Source organism: Petaurus breviceps, unplaced genomic scaffold (genome assembly GCF_028583685.1).
Source record: "Petaurus breviceps papuanus isolate PSGF00001 unplaced genomic scaffold, PetGlider_PUasm1.0 99, whole genome shotgun sequence".
NCBI lineage: Eukaryota > Metazoa > Chordata > Mammalia > Diprotodontia > Petauridae > Petaurus > Petaurus breviceps.
The window spans coordinates 22,398,215-22,414,974 of NW_027187465.1; the positions used below are offsets into that span (position 1 = coordinate 22,398,215).

The 16,760-nt window shown below is 41.4% G+C and overlaps 1 long non-coding RNA gene across 1 annotated transcript; it reads right to left on the bottom strand.

Annotated features, from left to right (window-relative positions):
- Window positions 1–4,896: 4,896 nt before the first annotated feature.
- Window positions 4,897–7,149, bottom strand: LOC138156517 (uncharacterized). Its single transcript, XR_011167168.1, has 2 exons — window positions 6,942–7,149; window positions 4,897–5,248 (listed from the first exon to the last, which is right to left on the bottom strand). It is a non-coding gene; the product is annotated as an uncharacterized lncRNA (long non-coding RNA).
- Between the last annotated feature and the right edge of the window lie 9,611 nt (window positions 7,150–16,760).

Below are 16,760 nucleotides of genomic sequence, written 5' to 3' on the forward strand. Positions count from 1 at the left end.
TTAAAGAACAGGAAAATGAGTGAATGAATGAATAAATGGGTGAATGAATGATCAAACATGGCATCTGCACGGCTCTGCCCAAGTTCTCCCCCATACCTAGAATGGATTTCTTCGGTCCCTCTGCCTTTCAGGATACATCTCTCCTTTCCATGCTCAGCTTAGGTCCCTCCTTTTCTGTGAAGCTTCCCTGATTCTCCCAGTGGTTCTTATTTTTTCTTTTTTTTTTGCCTTTTGGAGGGCAATTGGGGTTAAGTGACTTGCCCAAGGTCACACAGCTAGTTTTTGTGTTGTGTCTGAGGCCAGATTAGAACTCAGGTCGTTCTGACTCCAGGGCCAGTGCTCTATTCACTGTGCCACCTAGCTGCCCCTGGTTCTTATTTTTTCCCTCCTCAAATGACCTTGTGTTTATTTCTCTGAATATATGTTGTATCCGCATTCCTCATCCTCAGGAGAATGTCAGCTTCTTAAGATTAGGGACTGGTTGTGTGCCCAGAGGCTAGCACCATGCTTCACACACAGAAGATAATCAGCAAGTATTTGTAGAATTGAAGGAGAGAATGAATGAAAAACACAAATGCCAGAAGAATTGACCTATACTGTGTTACACTTCTTGTTAAAAGTCAAATGAATGTGTATAACAGAACTTTGCAGAGTTGGCAGATTTTACTGAGTCCAATCCCCTGATTTTACAGATGAGGAAACTGAGGATCAGAAAAGTGAAATAATTTTCCCAAGGTCACACAACCGGTTAACAGCAGAGGATTCCTAGAATGTCAGTAAAATAAGATTTTTTTCAAAACTGAGAGGACCCTTAGAATATAATATCAGAACTTTAGAACAGAAAATGTCTGATCTGGAAAAGACCAAAGGATCATAGATTTATGGTTGGATGGACACCTTGGAGTTCCATTAAGTCCATCTCCCTCAGTTTACCTTTAAGGCCATCCTCTCAGCTTCACAGAGGAAAACCTGAAGCCTTGAGGTAAAGCATATTAGAGGCTGCCTCTCACAAGAGTCCAGGCATCCTGATTGCTCTCCCCTCTCATCCCTTCACCCACAATGTGGCTAGTAAGTGGTACAGGAAGGAGTTCAGAGTAGAGGAAGAGTAGTGAGGATGGGACGTTTTCTCAGTTCCACTTCAGCCTCCGATAAGCCACACCTCGGGACTGCTAGGTAGCACAGTGGATAGAGTACCAGGCCTGAAGTCAGGAAGATTTATCTTCCTGAGTTCAAATCTGGCTTCAGACACTTACTAGCTGTGTGACCCTGGACAAGTCACTTCACCCTGTTTGCCTCAGTTTCCTCCTGTGAAGAAGGAAATGACAAATCACTCCAGCATCTCTGCTAAGAAAACCCCAAATGGGGTCAAGAAGAGTTTAGCACAATTGAAACAATTTAAGAAACCCAGGTCTTGAGCAGGTTATTTTCTTACAGCTACACTTATGTCCAATTCAGTTCAATTCAACAAATAGGGCCTAGCATTTAGGCAACGTGTCATAGTGAATGGAGGGCTAAACTTGGCTTCAAGAGGCTTGAGTTCGAATCCCACTTCACATACCAACTAACTGTGTGCCCTTGGTCAAATCGATTTGCCTCCGTTTCCTCATCTGTAAAATGGAATGAAAACAGTTGTAGTACTTAATTCCCAGGACTGTCAGGAGGATTAAATGAGATAAAGCATGGTAAGCACCTTCCAAAGCTTAAAGTGTGATGAGGAGAAGGAAGGGAATGGTTATGAAATGTTCATGGTCAGAATGATAATAAAGAAGAGGATTATGGGCAAGGTAGTATGCACATATATAAAAACGAAAATTCGTCCCATCCCTCAAGGGGCCTCTAATGGCCAGAAGGCATGTGAGAGGGAGGGAGGGAGGGGATAGCCTCTTCCCAGACTGATTCAGGAAATCATCAGTCACAGTATATACGTGACCACAGAGTCCTTTATGGTCTTACTCCCACCCAACTTCATTGACTGGTTTTAAATTAGTTCCTCTCATGAACTCCCACACTCCAAGTTAACTGACTTATTTGCTGTTCCTTGAACATGACATTCCATTTCCCACTGTCACATCTTTGCATGGGCTGTGCCTCATGCCTGATTGCTGTCCCACTTCTCTACCTCTTGGAGTTTCCCTTCAGGCTGATCTCAAGGACCTGTTCTTACATAGGGTATTGCTTAATCTCCCAGTTCTTAGGGTTCTCTACAATCAACCTTCCTATAATTACTTTGTATTAAAGATATATATTATGTATACTGATAATATACCCTATACTATATTATTATATAGTACATATAAAATATATACTAATAATATGCTATATATTATATATACAAATAATGTGTGATTTAATATATAATAATACATAGTAACATATGTATAAATACTGTTTCATAAATACTATGTGTGTATATATACATATACATACAAAGAAGGGGAAGTAGGAGAGAGAAAGAGAGGGAAGGAGGGAGAGAGAGACAGAGACAGACAGAAAGACAGAGAGTGTTTACTCATTTCGTGTTGTATTTGCCCTGTATGATGGAAGTTCCCAGAGGCAGAGGGCAGAGACTATTTCATTTTTGCCTTTGAATTTTCAGTGCCTAGCCCAGTGATGAGCTAAACAAGAAAAACAGCAATAATAATAACTTAATATAGGAACTCAGATCTTCCTGACTCCAAGTACAGCGAATACAAGCTGAATCCCCAACCACTTTCTGTCCTCTCTGAGGACACGGACTGGGCTGGTTGAATGTCTTGCTCCCCAGGCCTCAAGCCAAAGTGTATCTATAGAAGGTTTGTATTATATTAAGTGGGACTTGGCCATCAATCTCCCAAAGATCAAAGCCTTGTCTGTACAGTCAATAGAAGTCCTTGACATTCTGGGGGTGGGGTGTGTATGTGTGTGTGTGTGTGTGTGTGAGAGAGAGAGAGAGAGACAGACAGACAGAGACAGAGACACAGAGAGAGAGACAGACAGACAGAGAGAGGGAGACAGCGAGAGACAGAGAGACAGAGAGAGACAGAGAGAGAGCTTCAGACATGCTGAGCAGCTTTGTCATGGGCCCCAAGAGCAAAGTTCTGTGGACTCTCACTATTGAAACTGGTCATAAGGAAATGGGAAGGGCCGTCCTTTGGGAAGGGGAGCAAAGAAGAATTAGGCTGAGGTCCAGGAAAAACCCTCTGCTTCCAAGGTCAGGGATGGAACCCCTGGGCCCCTCAAACATGTGAGCAAAAGAACAGAAGCTCCCTGAAGGCCGAGTCTCTTTCAGTGTCTTGCATATAAAAGGTGCCCATACATGCTTCTAGAATGGAACCGTACTGGACTGAATTGAATTGAAATGAACAAAATTTAGCTGAATTGCTTTGAATTAGATTGGATTGAAGAGGGCTCTGTGGGTGGTGTGGCTGGTGTAAACACAAGCAGGACAGGGTGAGCCAATAAGAAAGTGACGATCTGGCCTTGGGTGCCCCTGTGTTCCTTTCCATCTCCTCCATGCCCCCTTCCCAAGTGGGAAGCCCTTCAGGTAGCTGCCAGCTCTCCCCTGTTCACTGTTGGGCTCCCCTGGAGCTAGGGATACCCCAGAACTAGGAGCTTGGAAATGATTCTCCTGAGTCCTCTGTAGTTGAACTGAGAGTACAGATGTCTCAGCCCTTCATTCATTTCCTGCTCTGTAAAATGAGTGGGTCAGTCTAAGTGATCTGGTGAATCAGAAAATGTGCAGTCTCTTGTCAGAACATATCCAATCAAATCCTACCTCTGTCACTTAATATGTGGATGTGACCCTGGACAAGTCCCTTCCCTCCATGGGCTTTGGTTTCCTTATCTGTAAAATGAGAGGGTTGGGTCAGATGGCCCCAAGGTTCTTTACCACACCAGATCTCTGAAGCTATGAATACCTGCTAACTATGTGACCTTAAAGACTACTTAAGCTCTCTGATCCTCAGTTTCCTCCTCTGGAAAATGAGGGAGTCTCCTCTACCTCTCAGTCCCATTCTCCTTGTTTGCACCTAGGCCAAGCTGAACAAATCTGATACATCCTCCCCTTGACAATCTATCCCTCAAATACTCAAAGATCACCCTCTTTCCTGTGCTTCAGCTGGCATCACTCAGTTCTAGGTCTCTGTGCACAGTCAGTCAGTCAATCAACAACCATTTATTGACTGGCCTAGTCCTTGGAGTTCTATAGCTGAGCTGTGGGTCAAAACACTAGCATCTCTGATCCCAGGTGATGCTCTGGTTCCAATCCTGATCCAAACTCTAGGTGTCTTCCAAGAATAACTTTTATCTCTAGAATGTTCTAGATAGGATAGAATATTACTAATGAGGAGACTAAAAGGGAGGAATTTGCCCAAGATCACTCAGCTAATATGCATCAGGGGTGGGACCTGAATCCAGACTCTGAACTTGAACTTTCATAGCTTCTATCCTACAGTCTTTCTTTTAGGTCTTTGAAGGCTTTTTTTTTCTTTTAAGTCTTTCTTTTCTTTGGGGAGGGAGCTAGGTGGCATGGGGATAGACCACTAGGCCTGGAGTCAGGGGGCCTGAGTTTAAATGCAACCCCAGACTCTTACTAGCTGTGTGACTCTGGGCAAGTCACTTAATCCCCTTTGCCTCAGTTTCCTCATCTGTAAAAATGAGCTGGAGAAGGAAATGATGAACCACTCCAGTATCTTTGCCAAGAAAACCCCAAATGGGTTATAATTCTTCTTTACAAATTGGCTAATGTTTAATGTGAAGCTATATATAGAACCTATGTTGGATTGCATGCTGCCATGGGGGGGAGAGGAATTTGGAACTCAAAAAGTTATGGAACTGAATGTTGTAAACTAAGAGCAAATAAATTTAAAAAGAAAAAAAAAGAGAAAACCCCAAATGAGATCATAAGTCAAACATGACTAACTGACCAAAAAAAAAAAATTCTTTTAAGTTTCAGTCAAAATCCCACCTTCTACAAGAAATGTTTCCCAATCCCCCTTAGTGCTGGTGTCTTCTCTCTATGGATTTTCTACAATGTATCCTATATGTATCTTGTTGTCTTTAGCATGTCATTACCCCCCATGAGACTGTGAGCTCCTTGAGGGCAGGACTATCCTTTGAATTTCTTTGTATCTCCAGCGCCCGGCACACAGTAGGTGCTTTATGAATCTTTGTCGACTTGACTCTCTCCCTTACTCCAAGCTTCTTCAAGACAACAGCAGTGGCTTAAAAGCCACTATTTGGATCCAGCCAAAGTTCACCTTTGCTCCATCTGTTAAGAAATGGTTTAATAAGCAAATGAACAAGGTCGTCGAGATTATAGAGGCTCCCTTTAACGAAAGAGAACAAGATATGCTTCCAGACTGAATGATGCTAGTTAGTAACCATTCTTATCTCCTTACTAAACCAGGCCCAGAAAGGCCTTTCCCTGGAAACACTGTATTAGATATTCTTTGGTACTGTGAGTTCTTGAAAGAAATAAAAAGGTAACACTTTAAAAATGTGTAATTCAAAAGCATGGTGAACTAAGCCAGTGTAACTGAAGTATTGGCTCTGGGTCCCACCCTATGGCCTTGGGGTGGGCACTTCCTCCCTGGATATCCTTGCTTCGTGGTCTCCTTCATCCTGCAGTCCCAAAGGCAAACCACACCCATGGTCCCCAATGGCCTCTCCCCTCTTCCAGGGCCCACCTTTTCCATCCCAAACCCTTTTAAGAGAATGGACTAGATCCTCTGAATAGAAGAATTTAAACTCAAGTCCTCTGAAGTCAATGCTGATGCTCAGTACTGACCTGAAGGACTATGGAAACTAGAGTAATTTTTATACTTGTGGCCAGAAGGGGGAAAAAAGGTCCCTGCTCTGTGAAAGTGCTTCATTGGAAACATCGAACCCGTGATTTCTCTGTCTCCCTCTCTGAGTCAGGTACGTGGCAGGGAACATTCTCTCCCTTTTGCAGATGAGGGTTCAGAGGTCATTGCAGATCTGGATGAACACCTAGCTCTTGATTGCTGGATTTCTTCGAGAGGATGGAAAGAAGGAAGAAGGGCCCTACACAAGCCTGGTTTGGGAAATATAGGCGTCAGTAGGATCAGAGGATGGAAGAAGGTTTCCAGTTGGAAAGGGCCTTAGACATCATCAATCCCTGCTCTTGTTTTTAGAGATGAGGCAGAACTGAGTCTCGGAGAGCTTGATTGCCTTGCCCACACAGCTAATAAGGATCTGATTCCAGATTTGAACTCATGTCTTCCTGATTCCAGATCTACTGTCAGCCTCATTGATTTATTGTGGAAAGATTTGGTTCTGGAATTGACGGTGTACATTCTGATCCTTCCTCTGATGTTTACTACCAGCATGACTTTGGGAAAGTCACCTAACCTCCATTGGCCTCAGTTTCTTCATCTATAAAGTGGGGGAGAGGGATGAGATGACCTCTAAGGTCTCTTCCTACTCTAGATCTATTCCAGATCTCTCCCCCAGAACCACTTTGGAATTGATTTAGTGGAGAGAGTGGTGGATTTGGAGTCCTAGGTTCAAATCTCTATCTATAACAATTACTAGCTGTGTAAGCTAGTAAATTCAGGACAGGTCCTTTCGCTTCTCTGAAGTTGTTTTCTCATCTGTAAAATGAGGGGTTTGGACAAGATGACTCCTGAGGTCTCTTCCTACTCCTGACCTGGGATTCCCCGAGGGAGAAATGTCCTGTCTCTTCTGCTTTCCTCACCCTACCTTTCCCTGAGCTCCCTTGTGCCATCTACCCGCTGGTCCAGCCCTGAAACCAACAACAAATGCTTCTTCCCAGAATCCTCCTTTGTCTTCCCAGAAAGGCCAAGTAGAACAAAACCAGGAGCCAGCTAAGTGCCTCATGGCTCCACGGGCTGAGGATCCTGGGCAATTAAGAAAAGCATCCTTTGGCTTGAGTACTGAACAGATCTGGTCTAGAAAATCCAGAGAAAAAAACAACTTACAGCTGAACAGATAAAGCTTGCCCCGCGTGACCATCTTTGCCAAGGTCTTTCTCCAAGTGGAATCCAGCATTAAACAACACAAAAACGAATCCATCAGCTAACTACTTAACTGCTTTGAGTATGCCGTGTTTTGATTATAATGAAATCTGTGGGCCTCCCAAACCAGCAGGACAAGGCAGGGGCTCCCTTCCCACATCAGAGGAAGCACCCAGTCATCAGGCAGCACCTCCCTAATAAAATGCAAATTCCTCAGATAAGGGAATCTAAAAGCATCCACAGTCTGGCTCCTGCCCAACTTTCCAGTCTTGCTTCCTATTAGCATTATTCCTGCATTCTCCATTTCAGGCAAATTGAACTTCAGCCTCTTTCCTGTGCACACCATTCCATATCTCACCGGCAGGTCCATGCACAAGCAAATTGCTTGAATTGCAGCCCCTTCTGGCCCCTGCCTCTTAGACTCCCCTTGGACTTCCTTTCAAGCAGAGGTCAGGTGCTCGGCTCCTGTGTGAGGCCTTTCTGGATCCCCCTAGCTATCAATATTCTCTTTTTCTCTTGAAATTACTTTGTATTATCAATCATTCAACAAGTGCTTATGAAGCATCTATGTGCCAGGCACGAAGCTAAGCTCTGGGGATACAAAAAAAAGGCAACAAACAGTCCCTGCCCTCAAGGAGCTCATAATCGAATGGGAGAGAGAACATGCAAACAAATCGACACAAATATTGCACAAACTATATGCATAGGTATTTAAATTGTCCATATTTGTCAGGTTCGTAATAATAAAAAGGAAAATGTTAAGGCTGCACAACTTCCTTCCCTTGCAATACATATATGTGTGGGTGTCTATATAAAATGTACAAACAAGATATTTAGAACTAGACATCTCATTAGTTATATAGTTGTTTGTGTGTTGTCTCCCCATTATAACGTGACCTCCTAGAGGGCAAAGACTATCTTTTACCTTTCTATGTATTCCCAGCACTTAGCAGAGTGCCTGACATACTTCCCCCACCTCCACCCCACCACACCATCTACCTTTATAAGGTAAATGGGAGCTTGAGAGCAGAGGGTGTTTCCTTTTTATTTTCCTAGCATGAGACTTGGCTTACAGCAGGTGCTTAATAATTCTTTTGATGAGTTACATCATATTGAATTGAAGACAAAGTGTTCCAGGGCCAAGGTCACGGGCTTCAGAGTCAGACCCCTCCTAGGTCACTTACTGCCTGGATGACCTTGGACCAGTCACCTTTTCTGAATCTCAGTAAAATGAAGGGATTGAATTAGTTAACCTCTAAAGGCCTTTTCAGCTCTTAACTATGATTCTGTGATCTGAACGGAATTATCGGAAAAACAAATAGCAATGCTAGGTTTTTTGAGGTCTTTGCAGAAGAAAGAGAGAGGAAGCCCATTATTCCAGGAAACAATTAAGCTGCCGCTCAGGGAGCATCCTTCCAACCAGGCCCCTGCAGACGCCTGCCAACAGCCAAGTTTTCTCCCTACCTCCATCTATACCCACTTTATAATTAGGAGACTTAAAATACCATATTTTAAAAAGGCAGCCCACAGGAGTGGGGACCCACTGAGACAAAAATAAATGAGTCAAGGATGAATGGAGGAGCCAACTAAAGATGCACAGATGGCTAGAAAGGCATGTTGGAAGCCCTCAAGCAATTTGGGGTTTTTTTCCTGCTATTTCCTCAGCAATCATTTATGGCATTCATTCTAGTTCTTCAGTGAAAACATTCAAGACATTCATGCTTACTCTTCTTCATCAGTTCCATCTAGAGAAACGAGTCACCTGCCATATCACCCCTTCTGCCCTCCAATGTTCTCCTTCCAGGGGGTGCGGGCTGGGTTTTTTCCAAGTCAGGAGACCTACTCAGACTTGAGGCAGCAGAACCTTGGGAAAAATGACCACCAGGGCCACTAGAAGAGAAGTATCACAGGTAACACTTCTCCTTGGAGCATTTCCAGACAGATTGGTGCCACTTTTCCCAAAAAGTGATCAGCCAGGTGCAAAGGCAGCTGGCTGGTGCTACAGCTCATGGATGCAAAGATATGAAGTTATTTGAAGGATCTTTACCATGAAGAAGAGATGACCAAGGAAAGAGAGTGGCTATTTTCAAGTTTTCAAAGAAAAGATTCTGACCCATGTTCCACAGCCCCAGAAGACAGAATCTGGGAGCAATCCAGGGCAAGTTGAAGAAGTTGTAGGGGAGGGAGGTGAAGTTATTTTCTTTTTTATTATTGTGAACCTGACAAATATCGACAAACATAGATCTTTCACTATACAAAGAAGAACCAAAAAAGAGGATTGTATGTGAAACTGAAATTCCTTCATGTTCAGCTTGATTGAAGGTTTGTTTTTTTGTTTTGTTTTGTTGTTGTTTGTACATTTCCAATTTAGCATGGTAGTCTTAACACTGCCTGCTTGACTGTGTGAGCCCTTCTGAATTATCTTTGGTGCTCTTCTGTTTACTTTTAATGAGTTGTTCATTCTTCCTTTCTATTTTTAGTATCACTCTCATTACCCCTGCTCCCTTCCTAACTCCCCCAGCCAAATAAATAAATAGATAAATAGATGGGTAGGTAGACAGACAGACAGACAGACAGACAGACAGACAGACAGACAGATAGATAGATAGATAGATAGATAGATAGATAGATAGATGGATAGACAGACGGATAGAAGATATATAGGTAGATGGATAGACAGATAGACAGACGCAGACAGACAGACAGACAGATAGATAAATAAATAGGTAGGTAGGTAGGTAGATAGATGATCCTACCTTTTAAGGAATAATAATAGTCACACAAAATAAATTCACACATTGGCCACATCTAAGACGAAGTATCTTTCTGCACCTGTAGTTCAATGGAAGAATGTGGTAAAATTGCTAATGTAGGCTTGATCTCAAGAAGAACTTCCTGACCAGGAGAGCAATCTAAATATGGCTGCCTCTTGGTGTAGTGACTTCCCCCTTACTGGAGGTTCCAAGCAAAGGACAATGGTCCGTGGGAGGTGTAGCGGCAAGCACCCCAAGCGTCCTCAGGGTTTGCTGCCAACACAGGTTCTTGGATCTGTTTTGATAAAGGAAAGCAACTCAAAATGGGTTAACAAGCTCACTTTAATCAGTCAGATATGTATCATTCACCTAGTTCAGGGGAAAAAGGTCAGCACCCCGAACTTCAAAGTATACAGGCAGAATTATCAAGACAGAAACAGATCAAGTAGACAGAATTCCAAACTGTCCAACCATTACATCCATACCCAATCAACATCTGGGTTTCAACATCTGGGTTTTTCAAAGCTGGGGGGCTCTGGACAACGGCTTCCCATAATCCATATCAAATCATAGAACACTTCTCAAAGTGAGCCACAAAACAAAGCTACACATCAGGGCTTATATAGCCTTTTCCTGGCTCAGAGAATGTAACAACCTTATTGACTTACTGGCCAATCAAGAAGTATCTACTGAAAAACAAGCCTCCCACCCCAGGCTCCAGGTGCATTTTAGGCTAGGGGCAGGGAAGATCTTCAAATTTACATTCCCATTACAGGAGGGAGGAGGGTATATCAAAACTGTACTTGATTAGGTAGAGAATCACAGAATCTGAATTTTAGATTTAGAAGAGATCTCAGTGGCCATCTGGCCAACCCATACCTGATGCTGATGGGTTGAATGTAATGCCTGCCACATAATAAGCATTTGGTGCTTCTTTTTTTTTTTTTTTAAAGCAATCAGGGTTAAGTAACTTGCTCAAGGTTACACGGCTAGTTATTTCTGGGTGTGGTGCTGAGTATCTGAGGCCGGGATTCAATCTCCAGGTCATCTTCGATCTCCAGGTCATCCTGACACTGGAGCCGGTGCTCTTACTCGCTGAGCCACCTGGACGCCCCTGCATTTAATGCTTCTTGACTGACTACATAAATGGCACATTTAGTGCTTGTTGACTGGCAGATTGAACATCTTGGGAGAGGATGGAGTTCCCTGTCAATGGAGATCCACTAAAAGCTGGATGACTATTTCTCTAATATGGTATGGAAAGGTTTCTTGTCCATGTTTGGGTAGAATGATGGTCCCTGAGGGTACAGTAGTCTCTGAGGTCCCCTACAACTCTGAAATGCTGTTATTCTGTGAAAGTAACTTATTTCTTTGAAACTTTGTCAATTTCTAGTTACTCAGCTAAGAAAAAGGTCACTTGTAACCTTCCAACCCGCTTCTCAGAACACAAAAACTCCCTTCAGATCATATGTAGCAACTTCTGATACATTGTCCATGCCATTCCTTCATCCTAGGGAAAAAAATGTCCTTTCCCTCCCTTCTATTTCTCAGTATCCTTCCCTTCCTTCGAGGCCCAGCTCAAACCCCTCTTGCCCCATCCTGTTTTTCCAGATCACCCTGACCCGCATTGATCTCTTCCTCCTCTGAATTCCTCTGGTACTGAACAATTGTATGTTATTAACATCCTGTCTTTTATTACTAGTTATCCATTCATATGTCTAGCAGCTGGGACTCAGCTTTCCCAGGATCAAAGCATGCTGGGGTCTGATTCACTCAAAAGCGTGGGTCACCCATGTGACCCCCACCAAGGTGGTGTTAACTTTTACTAGCTACCAGAGGATACAATTAGTTCAAAGCAAAAGCATTAATAAAATAACCGAGTGAGGAAAATGGCAACAGAGTATTTCCTCCCTCCACTCACAAACTTAGGGCATATTCTCCAAAATAGAAATAAAATATAAACACTATCTTTGGGAAGTACAGATATGCATGGGAATCACAAATGAGAGAATTGTACCCATGTAGCCTGGGGACACTCATGGAAAGGCAGTGGGATGCAGTGGGAAACGTGCTTGATTTTCAAAGGACCTGACTTCAGCCAGCCACTTAATAGCTCTGTTCCTCAGTTTCCTCATCTGTAAAACTGTTTAAACCAAAGGACTCTCTGGGGTTCTAAATCTCCAACCAATTCAAATCAATTCAATAAACATTTCTGAAGCACCTGCTACACCCAGGCTTTAGAAAAAGAAAGCTAGAAGCAGTTAGGTGGCCCAGTGAATAGAGCACCAGCCCTAGAGTCAGGAAGACCTCAGTTCAAATTAGACACTTAACACAAAAACTAGCTGGGTGATCTTGGGCTAGTCACTTAACCCCATTTGCCCTCAAAGAAAAAAGAAAAGAAAAGAAAAAACTAGTCCCTACCCTCAAGGAATTTACAATATACAAAATAAAGTTAAATGGAGGTGACCCTCAGGGGATACTCGGCTGAGAGGTGGGGGAGGGGGTGTTGTGTTTGTGGATTTAAAACCAGATGGAAAAGGAAGAGTTACTTGGAAAGATTTGAGCTCTTTAGCAAGGAAGACTGGGAGGAGTTTAATTTTCTGCTCTTCAGCTCTCCAGTCAGAGGGGAGAAGGACCTGAGAGAGCTGAGAAGGTGCCAACTATCAAAAATTGAGTGAATCTGCAAGGTGATGAGGTTTTAGGTAATCAGCTTATCTTGGGGAAGACAAGATGTTCATGGAATCAAAATATAGCAGAACCGGTGATGGAAAATGAACAGAGAATGATAGAAAATGGCCACTAATGCCCACTGGGGTTACCTGTCTATGCTTTTACTGGGTTAGTTCCCTTCCAGGTGGGGTGTCTGACTAGACTTTGATCATTGCTGTTCCCAAAATGGATCCTGGGTACAGAGTCTCTGTGGGATGCTGCTCCACAGATTTCCCCATAAATGGTCTCATATTAACTACTGAGCACATATAGTCTCTGCTGTATACTCACCCTGAAATGTTCACACAAACTATCTGTGCCTGGCCTGTGGTAGAGCATTCCGAGTTCATATTGGTCTGATAGCCACAGTTGGACACACTGAAACTGGACTTTGGCATGGTAATGTCATTTTGGTCCTCTTACAGAATGAAGGACAACCGTCAACCAACCATCCTTGCTACCAGCTTCTGGCTTCATCTCTTCAGGACCAGCTGGCAACCCTCTCAGCTCCACTCCGTTAGGGTATGGCAACCAGAAGCCCTCCCCAATAAGGATAGGCTGACAGTTCTTTGCCCGTATCCACCATAGCCAGCTAACAAAAGCCAGCCAGAGTGACCCCAGACTAAGATTATCTTTTCTCTTAGTTCTCCATGTTTTAGAACAGTTCTCTATACCAAGTAACAACTGACTTGGGGCTAGCTATTCCCAATCTCCTCTCTAGCTGAGCATGTAAATGAATTTAAGCCAAAATAAAAGGCAAATCAAGGATGTGAGATCATTGTTCACTATCTACCTACCCTTTCCTTTATTATGTATGTTTGTTAACAGAAAAATCCTATCTCTTTATTTTTAGCCATTGAAAAACCTGAATGGAACTCAAAAATTCACTGTCAGGTAAACCCCAAAACATGAATAACTTAAGAAAGAAAAAGCTCAAAGGCGGTATTGAGGAGGGAGAGAATGAATGCCAAGCATGATGACAGCCAGTGAAAATGCCTGATTTACAGTGAGTGGATTCTACCAAACATTTAAAGAGCAATTAATTCCAATACTATATAAACTATTTGGGAAAATAGGGGGAGTCCTACAAAATTCCTTTTATGACACAAATATGGTGCTGATACCTAAATCAGGAAGAGCCAAAACAGAAAAAGAAAATTATAGACCCATTTCCCTAATGAATATTGATGCAAAAATTTTAAATAAAATATTAGCAAAGAGATTACAGCAATTTATCAAGAGGATAACACACTATGGCCAGGTGGGATTTATACCAGGAATGCAAGACTGGTTCAATATTAGGAAAACTATCAGCATATTTGACCATATCAATAACAAAACAGAAATCATATGCTTATTTCACTTGTAAATGAAGGGGGGAAAACCTTTTAACAAAATATAGCACCCATTCCTATTAAAAACACTAGAGAGCATAGAAATATATGGGATTTTCCTTTAAATGACCAGTAGTATCTATCTAAAACCACCAGCAAGCATAATATGTCATTACATATAAGCTAGAAGTTTTCTCAATAAGATCAGGGGTGAAATAAGGATGCCCTGTATCACCACTATTAACAGTATACTAGAAATATTAGCCTTAGCAAGAAGAGAAGAAAAAGAAATTGAAGGAATTATAATAGGCAATGAGGAAACAAAACTATCATTCTTTAGAGATGATATGATGCTATACTTAGAGAATCCTTAAGAATCAATTTTGAAACTACTTGAAATAATTAACAATTTTAGCAAAGTTGCAGGATATAAAATAAATTCACATAAATCATCAACATTTCCATATATTACCAACAAAGCCAAGCAACGAGAGATAGAGAAATTTTGTTGAAAATAACTGTAGACAGGGGCATCTAGGTGGTGCAGTGAGTAGAGCACTGGTCCTGGAGTCAGGAAGACCTGAGTTCAAACGTGACCTCAGACACTTAACACACCAGCTGTGTGACCTTGGGCAAGTCACTTAACCCCAATTGACCCTCCAAAAAAGGGGGGAGAAAGAAAATAACTGTAGACAATAGAAAATATTTGGGAGTCTACCTGCCAAGATAGGTCCAGGGACTATATGAACACAATTACAAAACACTTTTCACACAAATAAAGTCAGATCTGAACAATTGGGAAAATATCAATTGCTCATGGATAGGCCAAGTCATATAACAAAAATGACAATTCTACCTAAATTAATTTACTTGTTTAATGCTATACCAATCAAACTACCAAAAAATTATTTTATAGAGCTAGAAAAAATAATAACAACATTCATCTGGAAGAACAAAATGTCAAGAATATCAAGGGAATTAATGAATAAAAATGCAAAGGAAGGTGATCTAGCCATAACCATATCTAAAACTACATTATAAAGCAATGATCATCAAAAGTATTTGGTACTGACTAAGAAATGAAGTGGTAGATCTGTGGAATAGGTTAGGTACACAAGATACAGTAGTAAACAAGTATAGTAATCTACTGTTTGATAAATCCAAAGACTAAGTTCTAGGATAAGAACTCACTATTTGGCAAAAACTGCTGGGAGAACTGGAAAATCGAATGGCAGAAGCTAGGAATACACTGACATCTCACCCTATATACCAAGATAAGTCAAAATGGGTACATGATTTAGACACAAAGGGTGATACCATAAACAAATTAAGAGAGCAAGGAATAGTTTGTTTACCTGTCAGATCTATGGAGAAGGGAAGATTTATGACCAAACAAGAGATAGATAACATTATGAAATGCAAGATGATTCATTTTTATTACATTAAATTAAAAAGGCTTTGCGCAAACAAAACCAATGCAATGAAGATTAGGAAAGCAGAAAGCTGGGGAACAATTTTTACAGCCAATGTTTCTGACCAAGACTCATTTCTCAAATATATAGGGAACTGAGTCAAATTTATAATAATACCAGTCATTCCCCCAATTGATAAATGGTCAAAGAATATAAACAGACAGTTTTCAGATGAAGAAACTAAAGCTATTTATAGTCATATAGGGGTAAAATACTCTAAATCACTATTGATTTGAGAAATGAAAATTAAAACAATTCTGAGGTACCACCTCACACCTATCATATTGGCTAATATGACAGAGGGAATTAAAAGAAAAGGAAAATGATAAATGTTGAAGAAGATGTGGGGAAATTGGAACATTAATGCCTTGTTGGTGGAGTTGTGAACTGATCCTACCATTCTAGAGAGCAATTTGGAACAATGCCCAGAGGGCTATAAAACTGCAGACCCTTTGATCCAGCAATACCACTATGGGGTCTGTATCCCAAAGAGATCATGAAAAAGAGAAAAGGACCCACTTGCACAAAAAATATTTATAGCAGCTCTTTTTGTGATGGCAAAGAATTGGAAATTGAGGGGATGCCCATCAATAGGGGAATAGCTGACTAAGTTGTGGTATATGAATGTAATGGAATACTATTGTGCTATAAGAAAAGATGAGCAGGCAGACTCCAGAAAAACCTGGAAAGTCTCAGCTAACTGATGCAAAGTGAAGTGAAAAGAATCAGGAGAACATCGTACATAGTAACAGCAACATTGCATGATGATCAACTATGATAGACTTACAGCAATACAATGATCCAAGACAATTCCACCTCCAGAGAGAGAACTACGGAGTCTGAATGCAGATCAAAGCAGACTATTTTCACTTTTTTGTTGTTTTTTCTGGTTCTTCTTTCACAACATGACTAATGTGGAAATGTGTTTAATATGATTTACAATTTATAGCCTATGTCAGATTGCTTGCCATCTTGGGGAGGGAGAAGAGGGGAGAGGGAGAAAAACATTTGAAACTCAAAAATCTTATAAAAGTGAGTGTTAAAAATTATCTTAATGTGTACTTGGAAAAAATGAAATACTATTAAGTGTAAAAATAGGATTGTACACCTATATCAGATTGCTTGCTGTCTTGGGGAGGGGGGAGGAGAGGGAGAAAGAAAAATGTGCAACTCCAAGTCTTTTAAGAGTGAATGTTGAAAACTATCTTTCCATGTAATTGGGAAAACTACTGGTAAGTGGGGTAAATAAATAAATTCAGTGGTTCTTCAATCATTAAATTGACAACTTTAAATTTAAAACACTTCAGGACCTTCTACAATCAGATTCCAACCTACCTATCCAGCCCAATTTCACAGTATTTCTCCTTCATACAGATTTTCTTTAAGTCAAACTAGGCTATAGTTCATTGGTTGTCTTTGTTCTACCATCTCCTGCCTTGGTCTTTGGGTCCTTTATATTTCAATTCATCTTTCTCTGTGTTGAAACATTGGTGTCTTTTTCCTGAAATCTCCATT